The sequence below is a fragment of the Lineus longissimus genome, chromosome 2 (genome assembly GCF_910592395.1).
Source record: "Lineus longissimus chromosome 2, tnLinLong1.2, whole genome shotgun sequence".
NCBI classification, from domain to species: domain Eukaryota; kingdom Metazoa; phylum Nemertea; class Pilidiophora; order Heteronemertea; family Lineidae; genus Lineus; species Lineus longissimus.
In genome coordinates, this window is record NC_088309.1 from 15915177 (window position 1) to 15939528 (window position 24352).

Here is a 24352-nt window from a genome sequence, read left to right on the forward strand (position 1 = left end):
AAACTGTCCAAATAAAACTTTCCCTTTTTACAAACTCTACAACAAAACTGAATGTCAGTATAAACAGCTCCTAATCAACTCATATAACCTTAAATCACTTTACATGTGCAGTATCGTGTGAGAGCTTCCACATCATTAAAGCCCTATGATCACCACAGGAGAAAATCCATCCACCATTGTCACCCCAAACCCACAAATACAACCCTACAAGTCGAGAACACCCTCCATATGGCCAAACTCACTGCTCCTTACTAAATAAGCTCAAATAACCAAACCCAGCTTGTTCCGAAAACTCTGGGTCTCAGTATCAGTAGTGCTTTAAGTGGTGCCACTAAATCTGTAAAACCAACTCCAGGACCAGACCCAACTCCAGGACCAGACCCAACTCCAGGACCTACACCAGAACCTGGGCCAGGACCAAAACCATCAATACCAGATAAAGTAAAAGAAGGTCTCAAGAAGTTTGCTGAATGGCTAAAAGAACTGGCCAAGAAATCAGCTGCGGCTTTACCTGGAATAATAGGGTCTTTACTTTCATTTCTCCTGAAAACAATTGGTGCAGTTGTTGGCTTTCTAGCTGAACATCTGATCATAGCAGTTATTGCTATTGTGAGCTCCATAATCTATGGTTTAATTGGGGGTGTTAATGCCTTAAAATCACGTAAAGCCTTAAAATCACGTAAAAGGTTAAAATCACGTAAAAGGTCTTAGGTGACCTTCTATCAAAACAATGTTTAAAAAAATAATTATCATGTAAATATAAATAAATACATCTCATTAAAAGATTATTATTCTAGTGAGTGGAACAATGAGAATCTTAAAGGATTCATTCGTCCTAGGGCCATGGATAGAAATTTCAGTGAAGAAAATGACAGCAAGAATTATGACAGTGGGAAATTTGATAAGCCTACTGAGACACACAAAGTAGTCCTGCCAAGAATGAAAGAATATGACGTCAGTACCAACACTAATGCCAAATTCTGCCGTAAGTGCAAACGTTGGACACTTTTTGAGTATCAAACAAAACTAAATTTAGCCAGGAACGCCGCTAAAACTGTGAAGTATCAATTCTGCATTGTTTGTAATGCAACCAGTTACGATGATGATTTTAAGACTCTTGAGATCAATATTGACAACAAGATTCGTTATTTTGACATAATTCTTAGAAAGCTTGGATGGAGACGTTTGTCTGAATCGGTTCTCAAATATTTAAAGGACTTTGTGGAAGTGTATTTACAGTGCTACTTTTCAAGTCACAGAAAATGTCTTAGTAAGCAGAGATATGAAAGTACAGTCCACTTAGCTTTAAAAATGGGTATTGCCACTCTCCCCTCTAAGTTACGGGAAAAGGGGTTACATGGCGAGGCCATACTTGTTGAATTTCACTGTGGGGAATATGACTGGTTTCTTGCCATTGAATTTATCAACAGGGCTATTGGTAAACCCCAATTAACAGATGAGAATATCACTGACCTTAGACTAGTGTACTATGCTTTCCTTAGATTTCTGCATTACTGTAGTGTGAAGGTCACAATTAACTACAGGGTATTTTTACACCAAGCCTTTAAAACGATGAAAATTGATTATGTAATATTTAGACCTTTTTTAACCAACAAGGAGCGAGTTAATGATTTGGAGAGATTATGGTATGATTTCACTCAAAGTATTTTCTTCCAGAATTACAAGGTTGAGAAGGAATATGACCAGGATATTGACAAGCAGTTGGACTTTTTATTGAGTGCTAGTGCAGGTCGATACATTAACTGCATCAGTAGTATTAAGTTAGCACCAGCTAGTGTCAAGTGCAATAAACTTGTGAAAACAGCATTTTGCACTTAACACTCATGTTTCTATTATTTTAAATGAACAGTCAGCAAATGAATAGTCAGACATCATCTGTAATTGAGCAACAAATGAAACATATTGGTGTTATCAATCAAAACCCAGTCGGACGCAGTCCTGAGAGCATAGCTCGAGTCGGGGCTTCTAACCAACAGAACACTGGTGGTTACCAACAGAACAGTACTAACTTTCAACAGAACTGCACTACAAATCAACAAGTTTCAAACAAGCAGTTGAATAGTTCAAATTTAGTTACTCCTAGTCAAGGAATAGTCAATTCTAGTTGCCAACTAGGATCGACTAGCAATCAACAAGGTTCAAGTAGCGATCAACAAAATTTGAACTATTTGACTGATAGTGGCCTTAAAGCCAAACAAGACTTAGAAATTTTAATTGCAACTGGGAAAGCAAGGATTTACTTAATAAACAACTAACTTTAAATGACTTAGACAATATGACAGAAAAGGAACTCTTAAAACACCACAGAATCTACCAGACAAAGATGGCTGCCAGACTTAATGATTCTTTGGGTAAGACAGTACTTAAAGCTTACACTAAATTATCAAGGTGGTTATTACCAATAGATGACGAGGATGATCTTTACCATGACCTCAGAAATGATTACATCGTTACCAATGAACTTGACAAATGGCTTGGATGGTTTAGTATCAAAATGGGACCATTGACGGCACTTGCTTCAACAACACTTATTACTTTAGGCCATTGTCATGAGGAATCATCAATGAATACATCGGGTATGAATACACCAAATATGAATACACCAAATATGAATACACCAAATATGACTGTCTCTGAATGTGACAAACCAATGGATGAAAGTCTAAATATTACAGGTAGTGATGATAAAGAAGACTAAATTAACCTGGTCATGAGAACATAGTTCGAATTAATTCGGCCAAGATAAATGGAACTTGAAACTGTAACTGATACTACTAAAGTTTCAGTGTCTAAGAAACCTCGATCAGAGAAACAATTAGCATGGTCTAGAGAACTGGGTAGAAGATCTCAGGAATTTAAGAGGATAAAAAAGGATAAGACGACATTTAAAGTACAGTACTCCTCCCCAAACAACAGTTATGGAAAAGGAGGAAGAAGTAGAGGAAGAAGAACCACAATCTCAAAATACTGATGTATCACTGCGTGAATCTACCAGTAATACCTATGTCTATGTAGGTTTAGGTGCAATTATTTTAGCAGCATTTATTATGTTTAAGAAACTTCCTAAAAAAGTAAGTAAAGAGCAGCGATCAGGCTTGAATGAAGCAGTCATGAAGGGATCACTCAGGAAGGGGTCAATTAGCCCTCTTGTTAAACCTGTAGTTAAAGAGAAGAAATGTACTATTCCTTTAATGGCAGCGCTCAAAGTTCGCGCCTAAATGGTCGCATATGCGACAAGAAATTTCATAATGCGACCAGAAATGTCCCGGTACTCGCACACCTGCGAATTGATTTTTTACAGTTTTTGCGAATTGTTTTGACAACATGCGACTGAACTCCCAAATCACCCATTTTACAAGTCTGCGAGTGATTCAAACAATAGCGATCGTATTCCGTAGATTGCGAACAAATTATTGAAAATGGTGTGGCGCGCGATCGTTTTTGATTTTGGATTGTAGACCCCACATCACTCGCTTCCCGCTCAATCCGATCATCGTCGATAACGCCCAAGACGGAGCACGCATCACTACAGCGCCACGGCACGGAATTGAAAGGTAACATAACTCATTAACATAATTCATCCACTCCCTGAGGCTGTCAACACAATGGCCATTGGTGACGATCGCCAGCGCAAGCCCAAACAGCGAAAGCTTTCGTTTTTGCCATGGTTAGTGTGCAACAGTAGTAGCATTTACCCTAAGTATTTCTTGATTCGTCATTCATTTATCTCTTGTATTGCATGCCCATCTGATATGTGACGTGAGCTGGACTACAACCGAGCAGAGTCGAGTTGCACTGAGATGACCCCGTCCCGTCATTGATTGACGTAATGTTTTTGAATCGTCGGCGCATCAATCTCAGCTTCTCCCGGGTCCCTTCAAAACATGTATTCCTTGAATAAGGCCTACATTGCCTAGAACATATGATATTAACTATGCAGATAAAATTGGCCTAGTAGAGTTTGATTTGTCACATGGAAAGATGTCACCAGGGCGTGGTAGCACGTGTTCGTCAGGATTTCCCGCCGAAATGTTTTACACTGAACTTACCCGTAACGGGCCGGCGTTTGTTTCACTTACTCCTATTACTTCTCTACTGAGGCAAATAATGAAACGGCCAGGGGCCATTGTGCTCACCGTATAGATATTTGGTGCTTTGGAATTCATCCAGGTTAAGAAATATTGTACATGTATAGTATATAGGTCAAACTAAAGTCGGTATGACATGTGATGTATCGTTGCTTGGAGTAAGTACCATAAGAATATCATCAAAAACAAGTCACTAATAAACGAGATATTGCACTTTTTACCTATTTTAGTTTTGGCCTCCTGGTGGCCAAGTTGAGTACCAGATCAGATCGAAATTCAGTGTCCGAGGTTATATGACATAGGGAGTCATGTGTACCAAATTTCAATTTTATAGCTTTAGTGGTTAAGAAACGTGGCATAGTTACACTCAAACGACCAATTTACGCCATTTGACCTCTGTGACCTTGACAAGTACGTCAAATCAAAAACCCGTATCATATATGATGTATCCTTGCTAATAGTGTCTACCATGAAATTTTTACCAAAAACGAATCAGTAATAAGCGAGACATGGCACTATTCAAATTTTTGGTTTTGGCCCCCTGGTGGCCAAGTTAAGAATCAGACTGGACCGAAAATCAGTGTAACAGGTCATCTGACCTAGGGGATCATGTGCACCAAGTTTAAAATTCATAGCTTCAGTGGTTAAGAAACGTGCCATAGTTACACACAAACGGCCAATTCACACCATTTGACCTCTGTGACCTTGAAAATAAGGTCAAATCAAAAACCCGTACGGTATTTGATGTATCCTTGCTCTGAGTACCTACCATAAAAATAAAATTGAAAACAAGTCACTATTAAGGGAGATATTGCACTTTTTACCTTTTTTAGTTTTGGCCCCCTGGTGGCCAAGTCGAGAATCAGATCAGACCGAAATTCAGTGTCAGAGGTTATATAATGTAGGGAGTCATGTGTACCAAATTTCAAGTTCATAGCTTTATTGCTTAAGAAACGTGCCACAGTTACACTCAAACAGCAAATTTATGCCATTTGACCTCTGTGACCTTGAAAAGTAGGTCAAATCAAAAACACGTACGATATGTGATATAGCCTTGCTAGGAGTACCTACCATAAAAATTTCATCAAAAACAAATCACTAAAAATGATTTCCAAGATAGCCACCTAATGATATGGCACCAAATAAATAAAAAATCAAGAAAATGTAGGATACAAGTCAGAAAAGACAAAAGGGAAAAGATAAAAAATAATAAAATAAAAAAAATATTTTTGGCCGTCCCTGACCGGGGTTTGAACTCACGACCTTTGGATTGCCACAACACGAAAAACACAAAACATGCAATTTCGGCCATATCTGTGTCTGCATTGTGACCTCTGTGACCTTGACAAGTAGGTCAAATTAAAAACCCATGTGATATATGATGTATCCTTGCTATGAGTACCTACCACAAAAGTTTTATCGAAAACAAGTCATCAAGCGAGATATCACACTTTTTAGATATCCACATTCGACCCCCTGGTGGCCAAATTGAGAATCAGATCGGACCGATATTCAGCACAAGAGGTTATCTGATATAGGGGGTTATATGTACCAAGTTTCAAGTTCATAGCTGTGGCGGTTGAGAAACGTGCCATAGTTACACTGAAACAGCCAATTTATGCCATTTGACCTCTGCAACCTTGAAAAGTAGGTCAAATTAAAAACCCGTACGATATATGATGTATCCTTGCTATGAGTACCCACCACGAAAGTTTTATTGAAAACAAGTTATTGATAAGCGAATTATCACACTTTTTAGGTATCCACATTCGGCCCGCTGGTGGCCAAGTTGAGAATCAGATCAGACCGAAATTCAGCACCAGAGGTTATCTGGTATAGGGGGTTATATGTACTAAGTTTCAAGTTCATAGCTGTGGAGGTTGAAAAACGTGCCATAGTTACACTGAAACAGCCAATTTACGCCATTTGACCTCTGTGACCTTGAAAAGTAGGTCAAATTAAAAACCCCTATGATATATGATGTATCCTTGCTATGAGTACCTACCACAAAAATTTCATTCAACACAAGTCATTAATAAGCGAGATATGACGCTTTTTAGATATCTACATTCGGCCCCCTGGTGGCCAAATTAAGAATCAGATCGGATCGAAATTTAGTGTCACAGGTCATCTGACCAAGGGAGTCCTTTGTACAAAGTTACAAGTTCATAGGCTTAGCGGTTAAGAAACGTGCCACTGTTTTTGAAACAGGATACGACGACGACGACGGACGACGACAGACGACGACGGACGACGGACACTGTGGTATTGTATAGACTCCCCTACGGTGAGCCAAAAATGATTAGTCTCGTTTGAAAAATAAGGCAGACTTTTAATACTTGCTGATGCTGTTAAAGGGAGACTCCACTCATTGAAAAAATTTGAATTTTTGTTCGCTGATGTAAAAAAAATCTGACGCCTAATATTGCAGATATCAATTAATTTGAATGTATTAAGGATATTTCTAAATTTCCAAATGAGTGAAGTGTCCCTTTAGGGCAGAGGCTACCTGGCTGTTTTAACCATGTCGGCTTGTCACAATTAAAGAGGGCGCCACTAGGTCCGACATCCTTAAAAAAAAAATTAATTTAATTTTTTTTTTAATTGTGGATAAGGACGTACGTTCTGAGTGACTGTTATGTCACCATCAGAATGCAAATTATGCCTGGGGCCCCAGAAGACAGAAAAAGGGGTCAGAATGCCTTAATTTGAAGCAAAAAAAACTTCTTTTTTTATTTTTTATTTTGCCGCGCGCGCACCCAAGCGAAAATCCGACATGGTTGTTCATTGAAATCCCAGGGAAGACCCTGTAGTACAGCTGCTGTAGTACAGTACAGTTGAACCTTCCTTGCATAGTGTAATCTATCGTTGTTATGTCCAGGGGATGTCTCAGCTGATTTTGATCCTGAGAAAAACACAATTTGTTTTAGTAGAATTCACTGGCTACCGGTGCGATAATGCTGTCTCTTTTGTTTTCTTATACAGTACTAGACCAGCAAGAGCTGTAGGTCAAAAGTTGGAGGTAAGGAGCTGAAAATTCAGCTCCTAAATATTGCAACTCAGCTCCTAAAATTTGGAGGTAAGGAGCTGTGTGCTCCTAAGTAAAAAATTGAACTTTGAGCCCTGAATGGAATGATCTCATCAGGTGGTCCGAGGTGCTTGTCTTCACCACAAGAGTTTAACTTTATTCTTAACTCTAAAGAAACCTCTGTTCCTCTGAAATTAACTAGCTTACCATTCTCATCAGTGATTTCGAATTTTATGTGATTGGTACACTTATTTATCGTTTTCTTACAATTCGGTTCGTATCGCTGCATTTTTATTTGGTCACCATCTTCTACAGGTATGATGCAGAAAATGTCAGATGGTTTATTGTTTAATAGTGTCCTACTTTTGTCAACCAAATTAGCTTGCAGGAATAGATATTTCCTGTAAAAGTTGAGTGGTCTTGTGGAGTAGTATTTTCCTTTCTTGGTGAATTTAGTTTGCTTAAAGCCAAACCACTCATTCACCACTGTGAGCTGTTTTTCTATCACCTCTCTTATGGTTTTTCTTATTTGAAAACCTTCTGTGTTTCTCTCAATCTTGATTTTTTCATTTTTATCTAACTTGTATACTTTCAGAGGGTACTCTTTATCCTCTGTAAGTTCAAGGGTTATGTAATTATTGTTATCACAGTAAATTTTCACATGGCTTATTCCAATTTCTTTTATGTATTTTTGCCATACCTCACAAAACTCACTTAAACTAAAATGTCGAGAGTATGGAAATGTGTATTTAGTAATGGTGTCTTTAGTTGTGGTAGATTCATTTTCCAAATACCGTTCGCACACTTTCATGACTTCCTTTTCAAGTGTATCTGTTTCAAGTCCAGGAGCAAATAATGTCCTAAATTCATCCATACACCATAATTGTTTATCTAAGGGCTCATTTGTTGTAATTCTGGTTATTTCGACTAGAAATGAGAAAATCCTGACTCCCTCTGGTAGAAAATCACCTGTCCACCATGAATTGTAAAAGGTTATCGATTTCAAAGTAATGGATTTTATGTCTAATTAGTCTGTTAAGTAGTACTCAAATTTGGCTTCATTACATTCTTGTTCACTGATTATGAAGTCCATTTCTATTTAATTCAAGAGATTTATTGAATTTAATAAATTTTAGTCTAATAAATAGAATGACTGATAAGAATCAGAAAATACTTTGCACTACATGTGACAAGTACATATCATACAATAATATGGCCATTCACAGGAGAACCAAAGGTCACCTGACCAAATTAAATCCGGATTATGTCCCTATTGCTCAACCCCGAGCCCCATCACTGATCACTAAAAGTATGGATAAGAAACTTGCATTTGAGGAAAATGAGCTAGATGGCATAAAGAAAGTGAGTGGAGTAGAAATAGTAAAACAATTTGGCAAGCCTGTAGTCACCATTAGTTTGAAGATTGACAGAGAAGCTAAACAAGTGTATGAATACAGAGAGAAATTAGAGGAGGTATTATTTCAACTCAATGATTACCATCACAAAATAAGCATATCAGTATATGCTCAGTTTGATCGTCAAGGTGAAAGTGTAACACACCCCATACAGTCTCCAATGGAAAGCATAATTTCAAGGAACCAGGCATGCCATAACCAACCATTAAACTACATTAAGACACAGATTGAGGAAAGGTACTTTCAAGGGTCTGGACTTACACTGAACAAAATAGAGTCTTGTAACATGACCATCTGTTCTTACAAGAGGTGTAAAGGTGGTCATTACACTAAATTACCATTTAAAACAAAAGCTGTAATCAATGTGGATTCGAATGACAATAAATGTTTTCCTGGTCTTTATTGGCCGCTAAATATCTAAAAGAAAATCCTGAGAGTACATTCAATATCACTACTGATATTCTAGAAATGACTTCGTCACGAGAACAGAGTTCGAAAACTACTGATATCAAAATAGACTCATTTCCTGTATGTATTCAAAATGATATCCCTAAGATAGAGAGTGATAATAATCTCAAAATTAATGTGTTCAAGTTAGAGAACGAATGGGCTAAAAGCATTTATGCCGCAAAACTAGAACCTCTCTACCTGTCCAAGAATTATGACGATGATGATGTCATTGATCTGCTCTATTTCAAGGACCATTTCATGTACATTAGAGACATCAATCTTTTCTTCAGGTCACTCGCTCATAGAGTGTATCTTTGCAGGAGATGCATGAATTACTTTTACAGGAAGTCTACACTAGACAGTCATAAAAAGAAATGTGGAGAACACGATTACTGTAAGATCAGTCTGCCTCCACCGGCTTAAATTTGAAAAACACTCATTTAAAAATAGAGTTCCATTTGTAATCTATGCTGATTTTGAATCAATAAGCGAACCAGTAGTATCAGTAGAGCCACCTATGATGAAAGAACCGAGTTCAAAGAAGCTATTCAAACAACATGCATCAGCTGTTGGTGTTTATGTTCACTCAGACTACCCACAACTTTAAAGTAGCCAGTATGTGTCTCACAGGGGTGCTGATGTTGTAGATGTGTTCTGTAACTGGTTAATCAGGCTGGAAGAACAATTCTCTAATTTATTGAACTGTAACTTTCCTCTAACAATGACAGAGGAAGACTCGAGCTCTGCTCTCAGGACGAAGTCCAACTGGCAGAAATATCAATTAGAAACACAATGTTATTACTGTAATCAACCTTTAGGATATGACAAGGTCAAGGATCACGATCACTACAGTGGTAGATATCGAGGTGCTGCTCACAGCTCATGCAATTTGAATGAAAATAAAGCCATGTTCGTTCCAGTATTTTTTCACAATCTTAGTAATTATGATTCACACCTGTTTATTAAAGACTTAATGACTAAACTACCGAAGTACAGTGGAACCCCGGTAACACGACCACTCATGGGACCGTGGTCGGAGTGGTCGTGTTACCGGGGTGGTCGTGTTAGCGAGGTTGGGAATCCCCAGACGAAATACATGATTATTTTTCCCGCCAAAATTGCCGACTGCATGGCGTGTGTACGCTGTACTACCCACAGCAACGCTGCCTGATTGAGATGATGCACGCTCCAAAGTTTTGTTATCATGCCTCGCAAGAACAGTTCGTCGATAAAATTACATGTTACATTCTCAGAATGAGTTAGAAAAGGTAATTTTGTAACTCATTTTATCCACAAAGTTTCATTATCTGCCCGACGTGACGCATTTGCGGGCTATTTGGTGAATCATCCTCCATGTACCCGACTGTTTGTGACGATTGAAGTAAACTTGTGGTATGATTCCACGTGAATGATGAGTTGAGTAATGCTACAGTTTTAATCAAATCTATTTTCAGTCAAAATATTTAAAGAAATATAAAATGATACTGTAGTAAATCAACCAAGTTCTCCATATCATAAAACATTCAAACATCTCGCAAGCTTGTTATTGTCTTAAGTGTGGTCTTCAAACTACCCGCCGTTTATTATAAGTTCATATGCAAATCACGCAAATCACATGATTTTGCTGCTGCTGAGTGCGCATGTCTGGTACTGAACTGGCTCAGTAATGAAAACAAACCATGAAAACGTTAGAAAAGGAAAGTTTATTTATTCATTTACACTCATACAATTGATCATACCTGCAAAATCACATTGTATTTTTTGTTTTCATATGTATTCCCATGGCCATTGTCCCCGTCTCAACAAAGCTTGGCAGCGAGGTGCTAATTACTATGCCGCGGTCGCGACCGATTACGGCAATTAGGCCTGGTGGTCGGGTTAGCGGGGTTGATTTTCAGTTTGGGACCGGCCAAGCCAGTGGTCGCGGTCGGGGTACCGGGGTGGTCGTCTTAGCGGGGGTCTCTTAATGGTAATTAGAGAGGAAACCATTCGGGACCGGAGAATCGTGGTCGCGTTAGCGGGGTGGTCGCGTTACCGGGGTGGTCGCCAACCGGGGTTCCACTGTACAAGAAACTGAAATTACTTGCCAAAAGAGCAGAGGAATACATCTCATTTCAGTTCGGTTGTTTCAGGTTTTTGGACTCGTACAGATTCATGCAGTCCAGTTTAGACAACATAACCAAATCAATGCTGGATGATGACTTTAAAATTACGAGACAGAAGTTCCAAAATACCATTGATTTTAAACTATTGAGGAAGAAGGGTTCAGTACCTTACTCTTTTTACACATCACATGAAAGCTACAATGTCACTTACCTAGAAAAGTCTATGTTTTTTGACGAATTGAAAAATGAAATGGCACCTGATTCTGCCTATGATGAGGCTAAGGTAATATGGGATCATTTCAAGATCAGGAATCACGGTGAGTTCATTGACCTCTACCTCAAAACTGATGTGATCCTTTTAGCTGATTTATTTGAGAAATTCAGGGATGTCAATTTGAACTACTTTCAGATAGATCCATGTCACTGTTACTCGGCACTAGGCCTAACCTGGCAAGCTGGTTTGAAGTACACAGGAATAAACCTAGAACTACTGACTGATACAAACATCTTACTTACTTTTGAGAAAGCAATACGAGGTGGAATTTCGGGTGTTATGGGAACAAGACATGTCAAGGCCGATGAGAGTCATAAGCTCCTGTACATTGATGCTAACAATCTTTACGGATGGTTCATGATGGAACCTCAACCCTATGGTAGTTTTGAAATGATAGATATTGATCCACTTAACATGAATGTTATTAGTAAAGAGCAGATTATGGCAATTCCAAGTGATAGTGAAGTAGGCTACTTCTTAGAGGTGGATTTGGAGTATCCAGGAAATATTAAATTTAAGTCAAGGAACTTTCCATTCTGTCCCGAATCTCTCTTTATTGAAGATGATGAATTAGGTCCTTACCAGAGAGAGTTACTGGGCGATGATAAAAGATCAAATGTAGAGAAACTAATACTAACACAAAAGGATAAAACTAATTACATAGTGCATTACAGAATGCTACAATTTTACCTCAAGCACGGAATGGTACTTAAGAGGGTTCATTCGGTGATATGTTTTAAACAATCAAAGTGGTTAGCACCATACATTGATTTTAATACTAAAAGACGTATGGATTCTAAGAGTGATTTTGAGAAAGACTATTTCAAGCTCATGAATACTGCTTTCTACGGAAAGACTTGTGAGAATGTAAGGAACAGGGTGGAAATAGAATTGGTAACGGACGGGGAGAGAGCCAGGAGTGTAATGGCCAATCCCAGGTTTTCATCGATATGCGTATTTGACGAACAGAATGATGCTATTAGCATGAGGAAAACATCAATGAAATTCAACAAACCAATCTACATAGGAGCTTCAGTACTTGAATTGTCTAAATTATTAATGTATGAATTCTATTATGAAGTTCTTCAACCGTACTTTGGTGAGAAAAATATTGAACTACTGCATCTAGATACAGATTCCTTTGTACTTAACATTAATACTGATGACTTAACTAAAGACTTAAAGGAGTTGAAACACTATTTTGACTTCAGTAATTATCCAAAAGATCATCCACTCTATGACACCAGTAAGAAGAAGGTGCCAGGTTATTTCAAGGATGAGTTAGGAGGAGTCGAGATGACTGAATTCATTGCCCTGAGAAGTAAGATGTATGCTTACAGGACAAAAGATTACGATTCTAAGAAATTAAAGGGTATTGCCAAGAATGTAGTAAAGAGAAATATTTCATTTGATGACTATGTTGATTGTCTTGAAAAGAGTAGGTCATTTTACCACAAGATGAGACACTTAAGATCAGATAAACACCAAATCTATTTGGAAGAAGTTGACAAAAAAGCCTCAGTCCTTTTGATGATAAGAGGTTCATACTTGAAGATGGAATAAGAACGTTACCATTTTGAATGTATTATGAAGGCTACATAGATTACAGCGATTCAAACTTCGCTTGAGTGCAAAATCTTTCTTAAACTAATGAATATGGTGGCGCTGATGGTAGTGGCACTGGCGGAAATTCACCCCTAACACCGAAGTCATGGTGATAGTGATAGTGATACACCACATTAGGATTAGGACTATTTAGTCCTGTTTGATTTACTGAACTTTTAGTTTTTCTAGCATCTCTGTCTGAGCTATCTTTTTTCCTTGTTCTAAAAAGGTTTTTTTGAGAGACTCTACATCGACATTGGAATTGGTCTCCCTTTGTTTTTTCCTAATGGCATTTTTCATCGAAATGTATTTCTCCTTCTCCTTGAGTATTAAGCCGAATTCCTCTGTAGATATGTGAGAATCGGTTAAGGCTTTACTGACCAAATCATTGATTGTGTTCAGTTTGGAAATGGCCAACATGCTTATCTTCTCATGCTTTTCAATTTTCGTTAGAATATTCTTTTTCTCCCAGCCTTAGGCGGATGAAATAATGGCACTACCTATTGTTACGCCACCCAGAGCTAAACCTATCGGAGCCGTGATGACACCAGCTAGAGCGGAAACACCAACAGAGCCAGCTGCAATGCTGGCAAAATTAAGGAAATGGCTTATGCCAGTAATCACATCAAAAGCTTTTTTGTATTTTAAAAATATCTTTCTCCTGCATTCAATTTCGCACTCAAATAACTTCTTAACATCACTAATTGCATTAAGCCTGAAAGACTGAGGGTCTGGTTGAACTCTCTGGACGTAGTCCGGGTTTACTGTCCCGGTATTCTGTTCATTACTCAAATCAGGATAAAGCCTACTTCTGTCTTCCATTTAATTAAGTTTAAAAAAACTAATGTGAAAAACTAGAATCAACACCAGAAATAAGTTTATTACTATTAGCATTAGAGGGCTTTATCCTTGGATCAAAGCTCAACTCTTTTGCTGAGGACAAAGTACTGCCTGAAGTAGATCTCCTAGGCCTAGAAGGAGGATTCTCCACAACTGGTGGATTCTCCACAACTGGTGGATTCTCCACGTCTTGCTTGTCAAGCTCATCTAGTTTTTTGTAAAAGTGTTCTAACCTATCTTTCCAATTCTTTGGTCTTTTAGTGTAACCCCAAGTTATGCTCATTTAATTAAGTCAAAAGACAAAGTCAAATCAATTCACTGCAAAGAGTAAATTTCTATTAAGTCTATTACTCAACTTAATCATCTCGTTTATCATTTCTGTCATACTACATATGTTAATGTTCTGGTTCATTCTCATGTTGTTATTCAAATTAGATAATTTATTAAGCAAAATCATATTTTCATCACAAAGATAATCCCCGAAATGCTGTGATATCACTGTTTTCCAATCTGGTATCACATTCTGGTCTCGAGAGACAAACCAGTTTTCACTTCTCATTTTTACCATGAAATCCATTGACCTATCCAATTGATCCTTAAATAGTGTGTAGTCTACTGTAGCACTCTTCTGTCTGTTTTCTGTCTTTTCCATTGGTCTCATGTTAAACCAAGCAAAGCACAGTTCAGGTTTATCTTTGAATTCCTTGATTGGTAAGACATGATCCAACTCTTCTTCTACTATTGGAGATAGACTCCTCTGGAACTCTAACCACTGTGAGAAGAAACTGTCTGTACATCCTAGATTGAATGATGAATTACCAGTACACTTTCCCTTAGAAATGCGGTTAAGACCAACCCTAATTTTGTGTCTGCCTATTACCATTTTGGTCAAGGTAATCCTTTTAGTAATATGAATTAAAACATGATCTACAGTTACCTCTATTTCCATCTTTACCAAATTCACCATCACTTAGTAATTTATTTTCATAACATTTATTACATCCCTTGATTTCAGTTGAACCACATTCTTTACAGTTATCAAGTAGTTTATTACGTCTGTTCTTTCCAAATTTAATTTCAGGTTTCTTTTCGTAGCATTTAACACAAAACACAATAGGTCCTGAAATTACTGGTTGTTGCTGATACATAGGTTGCTGCTGAAACATAGGTTGCTGCTGATACATAGGTTGTTGCTGATACACATTGACAGTAGCATTAAATATTTCTCCCTCCATTTCTTTCTTTATTTAGTAGGACATTTTTTTTTTAATTGCGTTTTTTTCGAACTTGTTCTTGTGACTTAAGTCACTTTAGAGACTTTATTTCATTTCAATGATTTGATATCAGAAACTGGTAACCATTCATTGAATTTATCACTGTATCCCTTCCACTTCACTAATCCATATTTCTTGCCTTTACTTGTCTTGTACCTCAAGATTTTCTCGATCTTGTACTCTAGCTGGTCAGGATTAGGAACATAACTCAATTCCTCTTCATAGAAATATCCTTGAATTTCCTCTTTATGATAATCTTCAAGTTTGTAGAAAATAGGGTGAGTGAAGATGATCTGTTTGATTTGGAATACTTCCTCAGTGAAGTTGGGCATGTAACCTTTACCGAAAATGGACTTGTACTTTGAAATTCTTACACTGTCACCTACTTTGTACTTTGGATCTCCAAATGTTTCTTTGAGGTGAAGACCGTAAAGATTGTATCACACAGCTCCTTCGTTTTCCATCTTTCTGGCGTCTACAGGTTTCATACCTATTGATGAGTGAAATGTGTTGTTGTAGCCACTGACCAAGTCATCCAGTACGTCAATCCACTTGTCTGTCTCCTTAGCAGTGAAATAACGCCACATTTTTTCTTTAAGAGTCCTGTTGAATCTTTCTACTACCGCTGCCTTCTTATCAGATTTTGTAGAGAACCATTCTATGTCATTTTCTGTTAACTCTTTGACTGCCAAAGGACGTCGTTCGACGTTTTTGCTATAAATCACTTGACTGCCAAAGGACGTCGATCAACGTTTTTTTAGTTCAAGGTCTTATAGCAGATGGCGTGGCGATTTGAGCTCATAGAATCAATGTATGACTCATGTGGCATCAAGCAGACGATCGAAAGTGTGCGTAAGCATTACGAGGCGACGTCATTGGCCAAAAATGGCGGGCAGGAGAGGGAAAACTTTCACTGTGGAAGAAGTCGCTGAGATTTGCGCTGATTCTGGTTCGGAAAGCGATCCTTTTGGCGATGATTCAGACACTGAATATGATTGTGATGTTGAGGAAGGCCTTGATACAGGTGAGAGAGCTGTTGAGTCTGTTGATGGCGATTTTGGTGGCCCAGATGTTGACTCTGATAACGATAATGGTAGAGACAATGACTATGTGCCTGTGTATCAAAGTGACAGTGAAAGTGGCGATGCTCTCGGCAGTAATAGGCCTGATTTAGATATAGATATACATAGTGACGATGGTAGCACTGTTGATAATGAACCTTTACCAGGGCCTAGTACTACTACTAATGCAGCTAGGGGTCGTGGGGCTGTACGCCGTGGTGCTAGAATAAGGGCACGCCATGGCCATAGTCCAGCCCGCATGGACACTTCCGGGAGTGATGCAGGGAATGCCTCAGGTGATTCAGATAGTGATGGTGGGCCTCTAGCACCAGTTGCTACTCCTAGGGGACAGGGCAGGGGACGTAGACGAGGTAGAGGTCGACGAGGGAACCAAGGAAGGGGGAGAGGGGCCCAAGGTCAACAAAATCGAGGTAGAGGTCAACCAAATCATGCCCGGGGCCAACAGAATCGTGGAGGACCTGCAAGAGCCAGGAGAGGCAGAGGGAGACCACAAGTTCTTCCCCCTAATCCATTTGGGCCTGCTGGACGTCAGCCAGTGGTGCAGCCCTGTGACGGGAACCCTGGGCCTAGAGGGCCTGCACGCAACCTAGGGAATAACCCACTCGATCATTTCCGCCTGTTTTTTGATGACGATGTCTTGGAAGGTATCGTAAATGAAACAAACAGGTATGCAGATCAATACTTCACTGGTCTGAATGCTATTCCCTCCCCTCATTCACGAGTTCGAAAGTGGGATGCTATGACTATGGATGAGTTGAAAAAACTACTCGGGTTGCTCATGCTGACTGGTATCACGAAAAAGCCTGAGTTATCTATGTTCTGGTCTACTGATGAAGTGCTCGCCACCCCATTCTTCAATAACACTATGTCTAGAAACAGGTTTCAGCTGTTGATGAAGTTCCTGCATTTCAACGATAATGCAGCGATGCCTGCTGACAACGCAGACAAGCTTTATAAAATAAGGCCTGTCCTGGACGCATTACTTCCTAAGTTTCGTGCTTATTACACTCCGAATGAGCACATATCCATAGACGAAGGTATGCTCCGTTGGAAAGGGAGGCTAGCATTCAGGGTTTATAACCCTATGAAACCAATCAAGTACGGTATAAAGAGTTACATCCTTGCAGACTCTCATACAGCGTACTGCTGGAACTTGCAGATCTATGATGGAACTCGAAACACACTTCGGGAGATAGTAATGGCTCTTTGTGGCAGACTACTGGGACACTTCTTCTCACTCTATATGGATAACTTTTATAATTCAGTTGCTCTGAGTGAAACATTACTTGATAGGAACACCTATGTTGTTGGTACACTGAGGAAAAACCGTGGAGAGCCACTGGAGATTCGTGAAGCTGGGACTCGTGGACACGCTCTTCAGAAAGGAGATACTATTGCCAGAGACAATGGACGTTGCCTTATAATGGCTTGGCAGGACAATCGAACTGTGAGAGTTATAAGTACAAAGCATGACAATGCAATGAGAGAAATTCAGATCAGGGGAAGGGGTGGCGCTCGTACCAATGTGAACAAACCTGTGTGTGTCATAGATTATAATGAGAATATGAATGGGGTTGACCGCATTGACCAGATGCTTTCGTACTACCCCTCTGTGAGAAAAACAATCAAGTGGACCAAGAAACTTGTATTATATTTGTTAGAACTGTCCTTACACAATGCCCATGTCATTTACAATGACAATAACCCAAATGACAAGTTGTCATTACTGGACTTTCAGCTATCAATAATCAAAGAATTATGCAAAACTGATGAGGAAATGCCGTCCAGCTCAGATGATGAGAACCCCCCTCCAGCACCCCAACCACCCCGTAGAGCACCCATTCATGACCCCCAAGGTAGGCTCATTGGTGGGTTTAAAGTCCACAAGAAGGCTATGTTCCCTGCTGGGGAGGGAAAGAAGCATAAGCAGAAGAAATGTAGAGTATGTCAAAAAAAGGGAAAAAGGCGCGATTCTCGCTACTTTTGTGTAAAGTGCAAAGTTACCCTTTGTCCAGATGAATGTTTCAATGTATACCACTCAGAAAGAAAGTATTATTGAATTGTTTCATGAAGAGGAAGCATAGACAAAGAAAATAAGACATGTTTCATTGGTATATCTTCTTTATTTCTATTTCATTTTTATTTCACAAAAATGGTCAAAATACAGCAATTCCTGGCAAACTAGGGGTATTTATCGAAAAAATATCTGGCAGTGAAAGAGTTAAGAGTTCCTTGAAGTGTTTGTTGTAGAATTCTGTACCGTCATCAAACTGGATCTTTTCTGGTATCGCCACAACTGGTTTTGCTTCTCTAGAGCTTTGCTCCTTGGACGAAGTCCTGAAAATCAATTTGAATGCGTCTCTGATTTCTTCTCCCCTCTTACTCTTAACTGCTAGAGCCCAAGAAAAACGACTGAATAGATCTATGACTGTTAAAATGAATCTGAAACCTTTATTCTTACTCTCGAATTTCTGCATGTCAACCAGGTCGGCTTGCCACTGTTGATCGATGTACGATACCATTGTTTTCCTGAAGGTGAATTTCTTAATGGCCGGTTTGTGTAGTTGGTGAGTTGGTAGTGTTTCTAGAAATTCTTTAACTTCTTTTTGTTTAATAAGTTTACCATCTTCCTTGACCTTTTTCCACATCTTACTCAAAGAACTGTAAGCCACGGGACTCTCGGGGTTGTAGTACAAATCCCTTAGATACTGCTGTGTGTCATCCTTTACATCCATTTAAATGGGTGAAGTATTTATTTACGAGCCACATAACATGCTAATTTCTGGTGTCACCAATTGTGGTAAGACATATTTTGCCCTTGACCTCTTAGAAAAGGAGTATCGACACAAATTCCAGAACATAGTCATTTTCTGTCCAACATATTTCAACAATAAGACATATGACAGGAAATGGATTTACTAAGACAAGAGCGTCTACATAGTTAATCCCGAAGCGGTGGCCAGTAATTTGGACCTTGTGCTTCAATTTGCTACTCTGACCTTTGCTGGTTCTAACACATTATTCCTAATTGATGACTGTGCTAATTTGAGAGACACAAAAAAGAAGGTGTCCGAGTTTAGTAATATTGCCTTTTCTGGCAGGCACTACAATCTTACTGTTTGGTTACTAGTTCAGAAGTACAATTCAGTTGTCAAGGACTACAGAGAGAACATAAGAATTTTAGTATTATTTTTTAATAAGGATGAATCAGCCATGAGGATGCCTTAGAAGAAAACAGTGTTATTCCTAAGGAGAAAAGACAGTACTACATAGAAGAACTTAAGATGAAAAAATGATCAAAACTGATCATTAGACTACAACATCCATTTGGAGTTACTCTTTCACATCAAAAATCTTAGTCCCGCTTCTCATCAATGGTCTTAGTCTTTCTAACCCTAGTAAAATAATAAATTATTAATCCTAAACCACTAAGTTCTAGGATAATCCATAGGTACTCGTATTTCTTCATTTCATCACTAGGTTTGTAATAATCACTTAATTGTGGTCTCTGAGGTAGTACTATAGTTCTATCGGGATGTAAATGATTGTAAACAGTAAGTGCTGAATCAGTATTGTTAAAATCAATAGAAGCGTCTCTTTCTCTCTTTAATTCAAGATTAACAAAGTCAATAGTACTCTTTCTATGCTCCTCCCATTCGGTTGAAGCTTTTTGTAATTGCTCCTGAGCCAAATCATGTCTTTTCACTTCAGCTTCATAACCGTTTTTATCTAGTGACTTGAAAAGGTAACCAGATCCAGTAAATGCTAATCCATTGATTATTGCAGATCCAAATAACATGCCAATGCCAGCCATTTAATTTCAACGAATTTAATTTCAATGATGTGTTAATACCAATTGGTACAGTACATCATGACCATTAAGATCGATGATGTCACCTTTTTCATCCGTTAAGCGAATATTCAGCTTATTGAATCTTGGTTTACAGGAATTGCTATTGGTTTCTCAAAGGTGTATGCTATTAAATCCCCAAAATTAGCTTCTTTTATTGGTCTTGTGGTTAGCACATCAGATGTTTCACCATTACTTAATACACTAGTAGATTCGATTATGTCACAGTAAAAAACAAAATGGTTAATTGGTATAAAATTGATTGGTTTCTCGCTTACAACATCATCCTTACTTTTATTGTCTAAAGGGTAAGGCCATTCTGTTTTCATACCAAATAACTCATTGCTTTTACCAATAAAATAGATCTGATAATGCTCCTCATTTTTTCTCTTTAGGAACTTTAATATGGCCTTACCTGGTTCTTCAAGGTCAAATCTGACAGCACCTCGACTCATACTATTTTCTTTCAACTTCTCCGCAAATACTTTTGAAAAGCTCTGTAGGTCATAGAGACCATCTGGTAGCGTAATCTCTGCCACATAAAACCCCTTAACTTTGATTCGGTTATTCTCCCTGGCCGCACTGATGTTGTAAAATGTACAAGGTATTACTGCAAAAGTTAAAGTGATGCTACATGCATCTTGAATTTCAGTCTTGAGATTGACTGTTAAATCACTTGAACTCTGATCCGGGTAGTCGCTGGAATCGATGTTCATTACAGTTACCATTTAGTTAAGTAAATTATTCTTACTTCATAATATTTCTGGGTAGGATTCCTTGATCGTAAAGGTACTCTAATGTTCCATTACTAATAGCTACAGTTCCACCCAGTTTAATAATTTCCTCTAGGTTGGCCTGACTTGGGGGACCGATATTGATTCTCAAGAACCTTTTCAGTAACATAGAGTAACCAATTGTTGTTGATGCCAACAGTAAACTTTGATACAGTGTATTTATGATATCTTTCTTTCCAGGTGTATCCATTTAATTAGGATAAAAATCTAATGTTGTAGCGAACTTTGTTCTTGCAGCACCTTAGTGCTGGAGTGAAGCAATCTGAGAATTCTGGATGTTTACCTGGGCATCAGAAACCACGAATATGTGCATTTTGTATGGTCCCTTTCCAGATTTCTTTGTAATAGATAATTGAATACCATCTTTTGTGTTCTGGAGCTTCTTTCCTGATCCGTGTAAGCGGTTTTCTTCTGTGGTTCTCAAATCCAACCATAAACCATAGTGATTAGAATCACCATAGTATTTCTCCATTGTCATGTTACAGTCATGATTTTTCTTCAAATCTTCAGACATGAAGTGTTTCTTGATCTCCTCCCATTGATCCATCATTCGCATTCCTTCTGGGAACACCTGATTGGCAACACCCTCAATTGTGATTTGTACTTTACTTATGTTAGGGTTTTCAAACTTCTCTGAATCTCTAGCTCCATCTACATAGTCAGACACAAATAATAACAATAATCCTTTAATTGACATTCTTGGAAAGTTGATGTTCTCATTAATCAGTGTTTCATTAGCAGTAACATTAACTGTTTTAAAATGGTCTACCCAATCATAAAATATCGAGAAACCAGAGTTGTACTTGTTGCTCAGTTGATTTGCAATCATCTTATTAGTAACTGTGTCGTATTCAAAACAAATATTTTCAAGTTTGTAGCCCATGCTAGCTGTGGTTGTGGTGACTATGATTTCCTCCTTTGGTGCTAAAGTTATTTCAATAATCACATCTTCTTGAATTGGAAACTTGTAAAATGGAGCATGATGGTGGAATAATTCAAAATCTAATGGTATTTTGTACTTCTTATCAAACACTTCCTTTAGTGTCTTTTCATTAGCTGTTTCACCAGTGACATCAGCTTCAGCTACTCCCTATCTTAATTCTCTAAGATTTTTTGACTGAATACCTTGAAAAACCCTGTCATTCCTTTCCTCCCCAGTTAGCCACAGATCTTTAAATGTAGAAAAATGGCTGTATTCGTCAAGGTCAAATATCTGCTCTGTTCCCCACTTAACCACCATCTTTGAGATTAGATTTCTACCAAGATTATTTACAACACTATTTTTAGAATCACCAGAAATGGTTACATCAGCTGACAGAAAAAGAGACCTGGGTACAAAAAATGTATTCTCCCTCGATGCCGGTATTCTAACATACAAAGTTTCTTTGGGATTAGCAGAAGAGGGATTATGAGTAATGATGTGATGCTGCCTCTCAGCTTTCAAACCGAGTGGAATTCTATGTGCTCTATCTGTATTTAATAAATATCCAGTGGCCATCTTGTATTTATTTACTCGTAAAATGCATTGACTACCAGTGTATTCCCTAAGAATAATAATACTGGGGTGGCTGGTTCTTAGGGGTTTCTAAGCTAATTTGAAGCCTTTTTGAGACCAAAGGCCTGTAAGGGCTTTGGTCTAAAGGGCTTCAAAATACCTCGGATTCCTATCAACCCATTATTATTATTCTTACTGAGCTTTATCAGAGCATTATATATACAAATGATTCTTCTAATAAAAACGTTTTATTTTAGTTTATGGAATACAAAACAATAACAAAAGCTGACTTTCGCTTTCATCGAAGAGCAATAATTAGATACATGCAAATGGCTGCCCATCATGAATATAAGTTTATTTTTAAACGACAACAACACATTTCCAATGCATTCAATGATGACGTCATCCTCAACAAAAGGTTGATTCTGGAACTACTGGCAAATTGCAATCAATAAAGTAAGCTGGGACGAGATTGGCAGTTGGGTGGGTATAAATCGTGGAAGGAACGCGCCCGATTTCACGCGGAACTTGCACAGTGATTCCACGGTTTAGTACTGACTATTCCAAGGTTTATCACTGGTTACATGGTTTCACTGATTCCAAGCTTTATCAACTACCGTCATACAGGGGAACACAGGGATGACCCTATCATCATTGCATTACATAGGCCTACACTGTGTTGCGGCGATGTCCGCAGAGCACAAAACTAAATAAAAAAATATAATCTAAAATCAAGACTGTACTCACGTTTTTCCTATTCCGTTTGTCATGTCATATACAGCTCCTATCCCCGAGTTTCACAGAATCAGTAGTGGCTAGGACTGGCAATAACTATCCAATCACTAGCATCGTAGGTCCCGGACAAGCTTATACTATCCAGTCACGGGCGTTTTTGCTCCTGATTAGTCCCAGTACATGCAATACTTGAATCCTCGCAGCATGTCAGAACCACGGGCCGGAATCGGCTGTTTTGATACACAACGTGCGCGCGCATACGCGACCTAGTTTTTAGGTTTCCGAGAAACCACGAAGCTTATTTTACATTTGTGACCCGCTCTACCAAAACTAGGCGCTTGTCGCATCTGAACTTGACAGGTTGATACGGACTTGTTGTTCATTTCCCTATTGTAGACCTTTTGTGAAATGTGACCAGTAGTATATAACAAACACATTTTAAATGCAAACGCAATGCAAGCACAAACGGAAAATGGAAACGCAACGAAAAATAGCGTTTTCATTTAAAATGTGTTTGTTTAAATCATCAAACGCATTGCAAACGCAACGGAAAATGGAAACGCAACGAAAATTAGCGTTTGCATTTAAAATGTGTTTGTTTAAAATCACCAAGAAATCATCAGCAAACGGAACTACAGCGTATATCCTGGTTTATGACACGGAATGTTGGGATCCCTGCGATATCTTTTTTTTTTTAGGAAGGCTGCTACTCTCCCTGCCTACTGCTCTTTCGCATGTGGGGGATTTTATCTTTTTTAAGTTTCAGAATACCACAGCAGAAAGGACTGCTTTGAATATGACCAGGTAAGCCTCCGAAAGAAACGCTCAGTAAAGTCAGCAAACGCAATAACGAGTTGGCCCATTTGGCATATCTCCATCTTGTATATTGGAAACGCGTTGGTCTTAAAGCGAACGAAGGTAACGACGCAGTTTGTTGGTCTGTGATCCATCAATATTTGATATTAACGACCGTATCATTACTTGTTATTCCGGAACTGGTAATTATGAAGTCTGTTTTTGTTCCGTTCAAGAGTTTCAATTTACCTGAAAACAAGAGAATCGTATTTCCTGTTTTTATACCTGTATCTTATATTTTTGCACTCTCGCCAAGTCCCTAGGTAGACCCCGGGATTCAAATTATGACATTTGGCAAGAGGTTTTAGGCGCTCTGAACCAATGATGGTCGGTATTTTTGACGACGTCACAGAAAAATCTCCTGCGACCGTAGGTCAAGATATATCATCAACGCCCCAACAGCCCATTTCACTCGATGCGGCTAACGGCGCTAGACGTTCA

The 24352-nt window shown here is 38.6% G+C and overlaps 1 long non-coding RNA gene across 1 annotated transcript in view; it reads right to left on the bottom strand.

Annotated features, from left to right (window-relative positions):
• LOC135482679 (uncharacterized) overlaps positions 1–24076 on the bottom strand; it is a 228952-nt gene extending 204876 nt beyond the window's left edge. The window contains exons 1-2 of the long non-coding RNA XR_010446262.1: positions 24038–24076; positions 23069–23443 (exon numbers count right to left, since the gene is read on the bottom strand). This is a non-coding gene — a long non-coding RNA (uncharacterized LOC135482679). The remainder of the gene's footprint in view (positions 1–23068; positions 23444–24037) is intronic.
• Between the last annotated feature and the right edge of the window lie 276 nt (positions 24077–24352).